At 37.1% G+C, this 9727-nt stretch overlaps 1 protein-coding gene across 3 annotated transcripts in view; it reads left to right on the top strand.

The window, feature by feature from the left end:
• LOC107751396 (opioid-binding protein/cell adhesion molecule homolog) overlaps window positions 1-9727 on the top strand; it is a 306488-nt gene that overhangs the window by 130560 nt on the left and 166201 nt on the right. The window contains exon 1 of one of the 3 annotated variants that reach the window (XM_016567123.1): window positions 5086-5116. The exons of 1 other annotated variant lie outside the window; for it this stretch is intronic. The gene's annotated coding sequence lies outside the window, so the exon portion shown is untranslated. Of the gene's footprint in view, window positions 1-5085; window positions 5129-9727 lie in introns of those variants that run through there. One more of the 3 variants, XM_016567122.1, reaches the window with a different exon arrangement.

Raw genomic sequence — 9727 nt, 5'->3', positions numbered from 1 at the left:
GTGTTAGAGTCTTTAAATTGACTTTGTAAGTTATTAGTTCTAAACATTGTCTTAAACATTCCAATACTGAATGCTGGCAAAGTAGTGATTGTCTTGGATGTTATGTTAGTGTTTTCACTGATATTAAAAGGAATATAATTACAAGTGATTTGCTGTTATGCTTGACTTACTTGCCTTCTACTCTATATTTTCTGCTTTGTAGATAAATACATGTTTAGTGACACAGAGGCCAGCTTCTCCCTTTGAATTGCAACTTTAACAACTGTACTTTAGCATCTCACCAGTTTTCTTTTTTCTTTCGTTTTCTAATGCTTGTTCATTAAGTGTGAGGCTTGCTTTCTGTGCTTTCCTGGCAATGTTTTATTCTAACAAATCTAATCAATTCTACACACAGTACAGTATGTAAATATTGGATCTAATTATACGTGGCTTGAGTCTGAAATTGATTTCAGAGGCACACAGTGTATGTTTTCACATCAATGTAAACATTTATTTGAATAAATATTAACAATTATTTACCCCCCACCACCTCCAGATGGTGAGAGGATTAAAATCTTTAACTGAATGCATTTTATGAGATTACACTGCAGATTGAAGACCTCCATTTAACTTATTATAACATAATATCAGGAGCAGCAGCCAAAATCATCAATACACTATCAATGGCTCAAATTAAGATAACACAGTTTTTATTTTATTTTATTTTATTTATTTATTTTATTCTGCAAAATTAAATATAATAGTTGTACAGATCATTTTGGCTTCTTGTTCATTCCTTTTGGCATACCAAATCACTGAGGGCATCATTAACAGAAAGAATTTCTGTTTTGCATATGTAATTAACACAGTCCCTTGACTTAGACAGGAAGAAAGAGAGGGAGACTTGAACATACCTGCTACCACAGCGAGATAAAGAGAAATGTATCAAATCTAGGGCACATTTCATGCTGCAGCTGTTTTTGGTCACAACTTTCTTTGTAGTTTTACAGTTACTAACATTCCTTTCACAATTACCAACATTCCTTTCACTTTTATCTATTCCTCTATCTCTCTTATTTTTACTTGTTTTATTTTTATATAACACATGTTAGCAAGTATACTACTTTACTACTCAAAATTGCGTTATCTCTATTCTATTCTGTTCTTTTCTATTCTATTCTATTCTATTCTATGTATTAATAATTATACCTGTTTGCATGCTAATTGCCAGTCTACTTATTTATTATGTTAATAATCACAACGTGAATTATGCTCAAAAGTATTAAATATTCTGCATGGTAGAAATCTTTGTCTGAGTATGTTAAGTAAGAATGTTGTTTGTCCATTACCCAACATGCCTTTTTACCTCTCTGCTGCTGTGCAATGTTCTGCTCTAAGAATTATGTTTCTTCTTCTATTGCTCAGATTGCAACAATTTGTAATTTCCCTCAAATGGTGCATGATATAGCCTCGCAATTAGATGAAATCTGCTTCCTCTAGTATAATACCTGTTGCTAGCAGCATGCAGGACAACTGATAGTTATCCTGTGTTCTTCTAGCAACAGATAGTACACCAAGTCAAGTCACCTTTATTTATATAGAGCTTTATACAATACAGAATGTGTCAAAGCAGCTTTACAGTGTTATACAGGAAAATAGTTTGTCAATAATCCAAGAGGACAATAACAAGCAGTCAATTTTTCAGTTAAAGTCAGTTCATTGATGATTCAGTGATGTCTTAATCCAGTTCAGCGCTCTTCCAATAGTGTCTGTGCAATCAAGCCGACAATATTGCCAGAAATTAAGCGTCCCCAACAAAGTAAGCCAAAGGCGACAGCGGCAAGGAACCAAAACTCCATTGGTGACAGAAATTGAGAAAAAAACCTTGGGAGTAACCAGGCTCAGTCGGGGGGCCAGTTCTCCTCTGGCCAGACAAAACCAGCATGGTGTGGTTTAATTCCAGGCTGCAACACAGGTCAGGACTTGTCTGGTTCCCATGGTCCTGTCACGATGGCCGTCTAGTTGACCAGGTCTTTGCAGGGGATCTGTCTCAGACCTTAAGCACAGCTGTTGTCATCTGAAAGGGCTTTTTTTAGACCCATCTGCCTTACTAAGAATGGTTAAAATTACGACCATGTATAAATATTCATGAAAAGCCTCTTGTGTTAGCGTTTATGGTCTGCTCACTGCTGCTTGTCTCAAGTATACCTTACATTCGAGTATTGTTTCCAACTAAATGTCTCTCTCTCTCTCTCTCTCTCGATTTTTCTTAGGTAAGACCACCAAATGTGGCCCATCAAATATAAGACGCTGATGGTTTCCATGCATCTGGGTGTCAGTAGCTAAGTACCTTGATTTCTGTTATGCACAGCTTGAATTGCAATGCTATGGGGAAGATGTCCAATTACACACTGTGTTTTCTCTATAAGTGGTTTTCTTTCAATTTGTACAGGTTTTTTATTTCTTCTAGGCCTCATTGTTTGCACTTAGCTTTTTTGGGGGTAAAAAAAAACTTATTTGTGGTTGAATATGGCAATGTTCACTCAAAAACTGAGGTGCATGTGCTGAGATGTTCCAAAAAGTAATATAAAACATGTGCTAATTGAAAGAAAACAAGTTGATAAAAAGATTGAATCCAATATTTAATAATAACAACATAGCATAACAAGAACTTTTTGTAGTGAGTGTAACAAGGTGAGAAAAATCCCAAAAAAGTAAAAAAATTATCAGTGTTTTTTGGAAAGTTGTTATGCCCTGTGTGAGCAAAATCAGTAAGTTTTAGTCCAATGTGATAATCCTCTCCAGGTCAAAATGTCTTGATAAAATGAATCATGTCAACATGCCTCACCATTAAGGCAAAGGTCAGTGTGTGTTTAGTAAACCATATGTCCTTTTAATGGGCAGTAATGAAGAATACTGTAAGTTTTTGTAGCAGTCTATATGCATATACAGAACTTCTTTTACCTCAAAACGTGTCACAACTAGCCTCAGTCTTGAGATATTTCTGAAAATAATGAAGATTACTATGTTTTGTAGATTTGTTTTACATTTTAGATATAATATGAAGTTCATGGCACCATTTCATGTGGTGTACGTCATCTGGATTTACTGCGATCATCATGTTAATAACTCAAAACACAGAAAAAATTATTATTAATTGGTTAATTAATAGCTCCTATTGTCATTCATGATGATCAGAATGTGTTCATCTCTTGTGATTCATAACCGGTAATAATAGTCTCCCTGATGGAGAATCCTGGCACAAACATCTGGCAAACCAGCAGGTCTGTGCGAGGAATATATCAGCGAGACAACCTGTCAATAAAAGGTTTTATTTAGGGTGTGAAAACTGTTAGAAGAAGGCTGTGGCAGTGTCCTTAGACCTGTGTCTCAGTGTGTAATTGAGAGCAAATCGTCAGTCAACCCCCTTTGAGGTCATGATGCACTATTCATGTCTGCGTTTATTAGATCTCATGGGCGGCAGTGGACACGAGTGCTATGGGAACAGCCGTTATCCTGACATGAGAAAAATTAAACGTGTAAATAATCAGTGTCCGGCAGCTGCAAAGATGATTAGGATAACATAATGAGAGAGCTGATTAAGAACAAACACTCTAAGGGCTACTGTGATATAGACTGTAACAAATGTCACCAATTTCTCCAATTAAGCAGAGGCTGCTAACACACCAGAGTGGAGGAGTAACAAACTCAAAACAGCAATCACACTTCTTCAGTGTTTTTCAGTGATATAACAGTAATTCAGACGATCATAGTGAATCTTTTCTAGCAACAAGCGAAGTTTTCCAGGAGCAACGTACCGCAACAAAACTACATTTTTCACACTTAACTTAACTTAACTACTGTGTGAGTCATGTCTAGATTTTGCTTTTTTGAAACACTTCTATAAATGTTCTGCTAAATTAAAAAATTATATTTTTATGATTGAGCATTCATGTCACTTAAAAGTAGCCTACTACTCAATAGAGAACAGTGCTGTAACTGTTACTAGTGAGCTAGATGATATTAGTGTACTTAATCCTTATATATCAGCTACAATACAGCCTAACATTTCTTTAATGCCAACTCTATAATTTGACGCCTAAATCTTCTCTAAGGTACTTTGTTAACAGCTGTTGTAAGCACTGTACATCACTGAACATGTGTAGATCAAATAAGAGTTGTTGAAGGGAGAGCTCAGAGGAGACGTGTCCAGAGACTAATTTATGACTTTTATCTGGTGTTTATTTATAGATGATAATGCTCAGTCAGAGATGTGTTGACAGTGGCATGAAGTGACTTCTCTGTACACTCTGTAAAATGGAGAATTCAATTAATAAATAACAGCACCATGCTGCTGAGAAGACAAGCGTTTCAAAATGGCAAAAAGCGTTTGATTTGATGCGTCTTTCATGAAGGCCCCTCCTGTTACAACTCATTGATGCTCCCTGGGAGAAGACGGGGATTTTGTGGACTTTTCTTGCACCTGCAGTATTCAATCTCTCCTTAACTTTCCATTAGACAATAACACCTCAAGTCTAATTACCTGCAGTCCTCAAGGTCAATATGAATGAGAAAGTCATTAGCGAGGTCTGTTCTTCTCTGAGCCGTCTAGGTAACATAATGCAATCAGGCTATTGCAACACCAAGAGTGGGTAAACAACTCCGCACGCCTCCTGCTACAAAAACATCCCATTATTCATCATACACATGATTGTATGGCCAGACAAAACCAGCATGGTGTGGTTTAATTCCAGGCTGCAACACAGGTCAGGACTTGTCTGGTTCCCATGGTCCTGTCACGATGGCCGTCTAGTTGACCAGGTCTTTGCAGGGGATCTGTCTCAGACCTTAAGCACAGCTGTTGTCATCTGAAAGGGCTTTTTTTAGACCCATCTGCCTTACTAAGAATGGTTAAAATTACGACCATGTATAAATATTCATGAAAAGCCTCTTGTGTTAGCGTTTATGGTCTGCTCACTGCTGCTTGTCTCAAGTATACCTTACATTCGAGTATTGTTTCCAACTAAATGTCTCTCTCTCTCTCTCTCTCTCTCTCTCTCTCTCGATTTTTCTTAGGTAAGACCACCAAATGTGGCCCATCAAATATAAGACGCTGATGGTTTCCATGCATCTGGGTGTCAGTAGCTAAGTACCTTGATTTCTGTTATGCACAGCTTGAATTGCAATGCTATGGGGAAGATGTCCAATTACACACTGTGTTTTCTCTATAAGTGGTTTTCTTTCAATTTGTACAGGTTTTTTATTTCTTCTAGGCCTCATTGTTTGCACTTAGCTTTTTTGGGGGTAAAAAAAAACTTATTTGTGGTTGAATATGGCAATGTTCACTCAAAAACTGAGGTGCATGTGCTGAGATGTTCCAAAAAGTAATATAAAACATGTGCTAATTGAAAGAAAACAAGTTGATAAAAAGATTGAATCCAATATTTAATAATAACAACATAGCATAACAAGAACTTACTTTTTGTAGTGTAACAAGGTGAGAAAAATCCCAAAAAAGTAAAAAAATTATCAGTGTTTTTTGGAAAGTTGTTATGCCCTGTGTGAGCAAAATCAGTAAGTTTTAGTCCAATGTGATAATCCTCTCCAGGTCAAAATGTCTTGATAAAATGAATCATGTCAACATGCCTCACCATTAAGGCAAAGGTCAGTGTGTGTTTAGTAAACCATATGTCCTTTTAATGGGCAGTAATGAAGAATACTGTAAGTTTTTGTAGCAGTCTATATGCATATACAGAACTTCTTTTACCTCAAAACGTGTCACAACTAGCCTCAGTCTTGAGATATTTCTGAAAATAATGAAGATTACTATGTTTTGTAGATTTGTTTTACATTTTAGATATAATATGAAGTTCATGGCACCATTTCATGTGGTGGACGTCATCTGGATTTACTGCGATCATCATGTTAATAACTCAAAACACAGAAAAAATTATTATTAATTGGTTAATTAATAGCTCCTATTGTCATTCATGATGATCAGAATGTGTTCATCTCTTGTGATTCATAACCGGTAATAATAGTCTCCCTGATGGAGAATCCTGGCACAAACATCTGGCAAACCAGCAGGTCTGTGCGAGGAATATATCAGCGAGACAACCTGTCAATAAAAGGTTTTATTTAGGGTGTGAAAACTGTTAGAAGAAGGCTGTGGCAGTGTCCTTAGACCTGTGTCTCAGTGTGTAATTGAGAGCAAATCGTCAGTCAACCCCCTTTGAGGTCATGATGCACTATTCATGTCTGCGTTTATTAGATCTCATGGGCGGCAGTGGACACGAGTGCTATGGGAACAGCCGTTATCCTGACATGAGAAAAATTAAACGTGTAAATAATCAGTGTCCGGCAGCTGCAAAGATGATTAGGATAACATAATGAGAGAGCTGATTAAGAACAAACACTCTAAGGGCTACTGTGATATAGACTGTAACAAATGTCACCAATTTCTCCAATTAAGCAGAGGCTGCTAACACACCAGAGTGGAGGAGTAACAAACTCAAAACAGCAATCACACTTCTTCAGTGTTTTTCAGTGATATAACAGTAATTCAGACGATCATAGTGAATCTTTTCTAGCAACAAGCGAAGTTTTCCAGGAGCAACGTACCGCAACAAAACTACATTTTTCACACTTAACTTAACTTAACTACTGTGTGAGTCATGTCTAGATTTTGCTTTTTTGAAACACTTCTATAAATGTTCTGCTAAATTAAAAAATTATATTTTTATGATTGAGCATTCATGTCACTTAAAAGTAGCCTACTACTCAATAGAGAACAGTGCTGTAACTGTTACTAGTGAGCTAGATGATATTAGTGTACTTAATCCTTATATATCAGCTACAATACAGCCTAACATTTCTTTAATGCCAACTCTATAATTTGACGCCTAAATCTTCTCTAAGGTACTTTGTTAACAGCTGTTGTAAGCACTGTACATCACTGAACATGTGTAGATCAAATAAGAGTTGTTGAAGGGAGAGCTCAGAGGAGACGTGTCCAGAGACTAATTTATGACTTTTATCTGGTGTTTATTTATAGATGATAATGCTCAGTCAGAGATGTGTTGACAGTGGCATGAAGTGACTTCTCTGTACACTCTGTAAAATGGAGAATTCAATTAATAAATAACAGCACCATGCTGCTGAGAAGACAAGCGTTTCAAAATGGCAAAAAGCGTTTGATTTGATGCGTCTTTCATGAAGGCCCCTCCTGTTACAACTCATTGATGCTCCCTGGGAGAAGACGGGGATTTTGTGGACTTTTCTTGCACCTGCAGTATTCAATCTCTCCTTAACTTTCCATTAGACAATAACACCTCAAGTCTAATTACCTGCAGTCCTCAAGGTCAATATGAATGAGAAAGTCATTAGCGAGGTCTGTTCTTCTCTGAGCCGAAATCGGGAGTAAGATGTTACTTTAGTTCTAGAATAAATGTGAACATGCATTAATTCATCTCACTCACTCACTCACAAAAAAAATAAAATAATCAGATTTGGTTTTCCTCAAAATTAATAAAAACTAGACTAATTTATGACTTTTATCTGGTGTTTATTTATAGATGATAATGCTCAGTCAGAGATGTGTTGACAGTGGCATGAAGTGACTTCTCTGTACACTCTGTAAAATGGAGAATTCAATTAATAAATAACAGCACCATGCTGCTGAGAAGACAAGCGTTTCAAAATGGCAAAAAGCGTTTGATTTGATGCGTCTTTCATGAAGGCCCCTCCTGTTACAACTCATTGATGCTCCCTGGGAGAAGACGGGGATTTTGTGGACTTTTCTTGCACCTGCAGTATTCAATCTCTCCTTAACTTTCCATTAGACAATAACACCTCAAGTCTAATTACCTGCAGTCCTCAAGGTCAATATGAATGAGAAAGTCATTAGCGAGGTCTGTTCTTCTCTGAGCCGTCTAGGTAACATAATGCAATCAGGCTATTGCAACACCAAGAGTGGGTAAACAACTCCGCACGCCTCCTGCTACAAAAACATCCCATTATTCATCATACACATCAAACCTGCAATAATTAAATATGTTAAATAATACAAATATCCTTTATGTATTTAATCCCATTTTATTAACCAATTTGCTGCTGACCTTCAGTGATCCAATTCAACCGTACTAATAATTTCTTCTTCTTTTTTTTATTGCTGAAGAGTGTTGAACTGTCTTCTTCTGTGTTCTACTGTACAGACTTGAATTTACATTTCCTTCAGCCTGAGGCTTTTGGTGTGAAAGGGCTTTTACATTTGCCAAAAATAGAACTTTTTATATTAAAAGCAAACAAGCAAGCCCAGGCCAGATTTAAAAAGTAAAGCAAAAGTAACGTAACGCATTACTTTCAATAAAAAGTAACTAAGTAACGTAATTAGTTACTTTTTTAGGAAGAAACCCAATATTGTAATGCATTACTTTTAAAAGTACCTTTCCCCAACACTGTTTCTGCATAAATATGACTCAAAACATAATCAAAATTTCACAAGTCCTGAAAGTAGACAAAGAGAACCCAAACAAACAAATGAGACAAAAATATTTTCTTTGCCATTTATTTATTTAGAAAATTGATCCAATGTTACATATCTGTGCAGTGCAAAAGTATGTGAATCTTTGCTTTCAGTATCTGGTCTGACCCCCTTTTGCAGCAATAACTGCAGGTAAATGTTTCTTGTAACTGCTGATCGGCTTGTAGAAATTCTAGCCCCTTCCTCAGTACAGAACCACTTGAGCTCTGTGATGTTATGGGTTTCCTCCTATGAACTGCTTGCTTGTCGGGAAACCACGGCTCTGTGTAGTTAATGCTGCTCCATGTGAAAGCCCGCACGTGATGGAGATTTACCGCTGATTACAGAATGGCTTTACTGACAAGATGCGCGTTAAATATCGAATGCGATTTATCGTGCAGCCCTAGTCCAGACTTTGACTCTGTCATTCCAAAACATAAACATTGTTCTTCTTTGACCATTCTTTGGTAGAATGACTTGTGTGCTTGGAGTCGTTGTCTTGCTGCATGGCCCACTTACTCTTGAGACTCAGTTCTCGGACAGATGTCCTGACATTTTCCTTTAGAATTTGCTGGTATAATTCAGAATTCATTGTTCTATCAATGATGGCAAGCTGTCCTGGTCCAAATGCAGCAAAACAGGCCCAAACCATGATACTACCACCACCATGTTTCACAGATGGGATGAGGTTGGAATACAGTGTGTCCTGTTCTTCAAACATAAACCAGTTTAAACCAAAAAGTTCTATTTTGGTCTCATCTGTCCACAAAACATTTCTCCAGTAGCACCTCTGGCTTGTCCACATGATCTTTAGCAAACTGCAGACTGGCAGCACTGTTCTTTGGATGCACCATGCACACCGTAGTTGTTCAGTGTTCTCCTGATTGTGGACTCATGAACATTAACATTAGCCAATGTTGGTCTTGAATTTCCTCCATTTGTACACACTCTGTCGGACTGTGGATTTGTGGAGTCAAGACTCTTTAGAGATGTTTTTGTAACCTTTTCTAGCCTGATGAGCAACAACTCTTTTTCTGAGGTACTCAGAGATCTCCTTTGTTCATGCCATGATACACTTCCACAAACATGATCATACTTTGATAGATCCCTGTTCTTTAAATAAAACATGGCACACACTGACACCTGATAGTCATTTCACTGAATGAAAACACTTAATTTCACCTTCAAATTAACTGCTGATCCTAGAGATTCACATACTTTTGCACC

This window comes from Sinocyclocheilus rhinocerous, unplaced genomic scaffold, assembly GCF_001515625.1.
Source record: "Sinocyclocheilus rhinocerous isolate Xijiao unplaced genomic scaffold, SAMN03320098_v1.1 scaffold1624, whole genome shotgun sequence".
Classification (NCBI taxonomy): domain Eukaryota; kingdom Metazoa; phylum Chordata; class Actinopteri; order Cypriniformes; family Cyprinidae; genus Sinocyclocheilus; species Sinocyclocheilus rhinocerous.
This window is presented reverse-complemented; position numbering and strand designations above follow the sequence as displayed.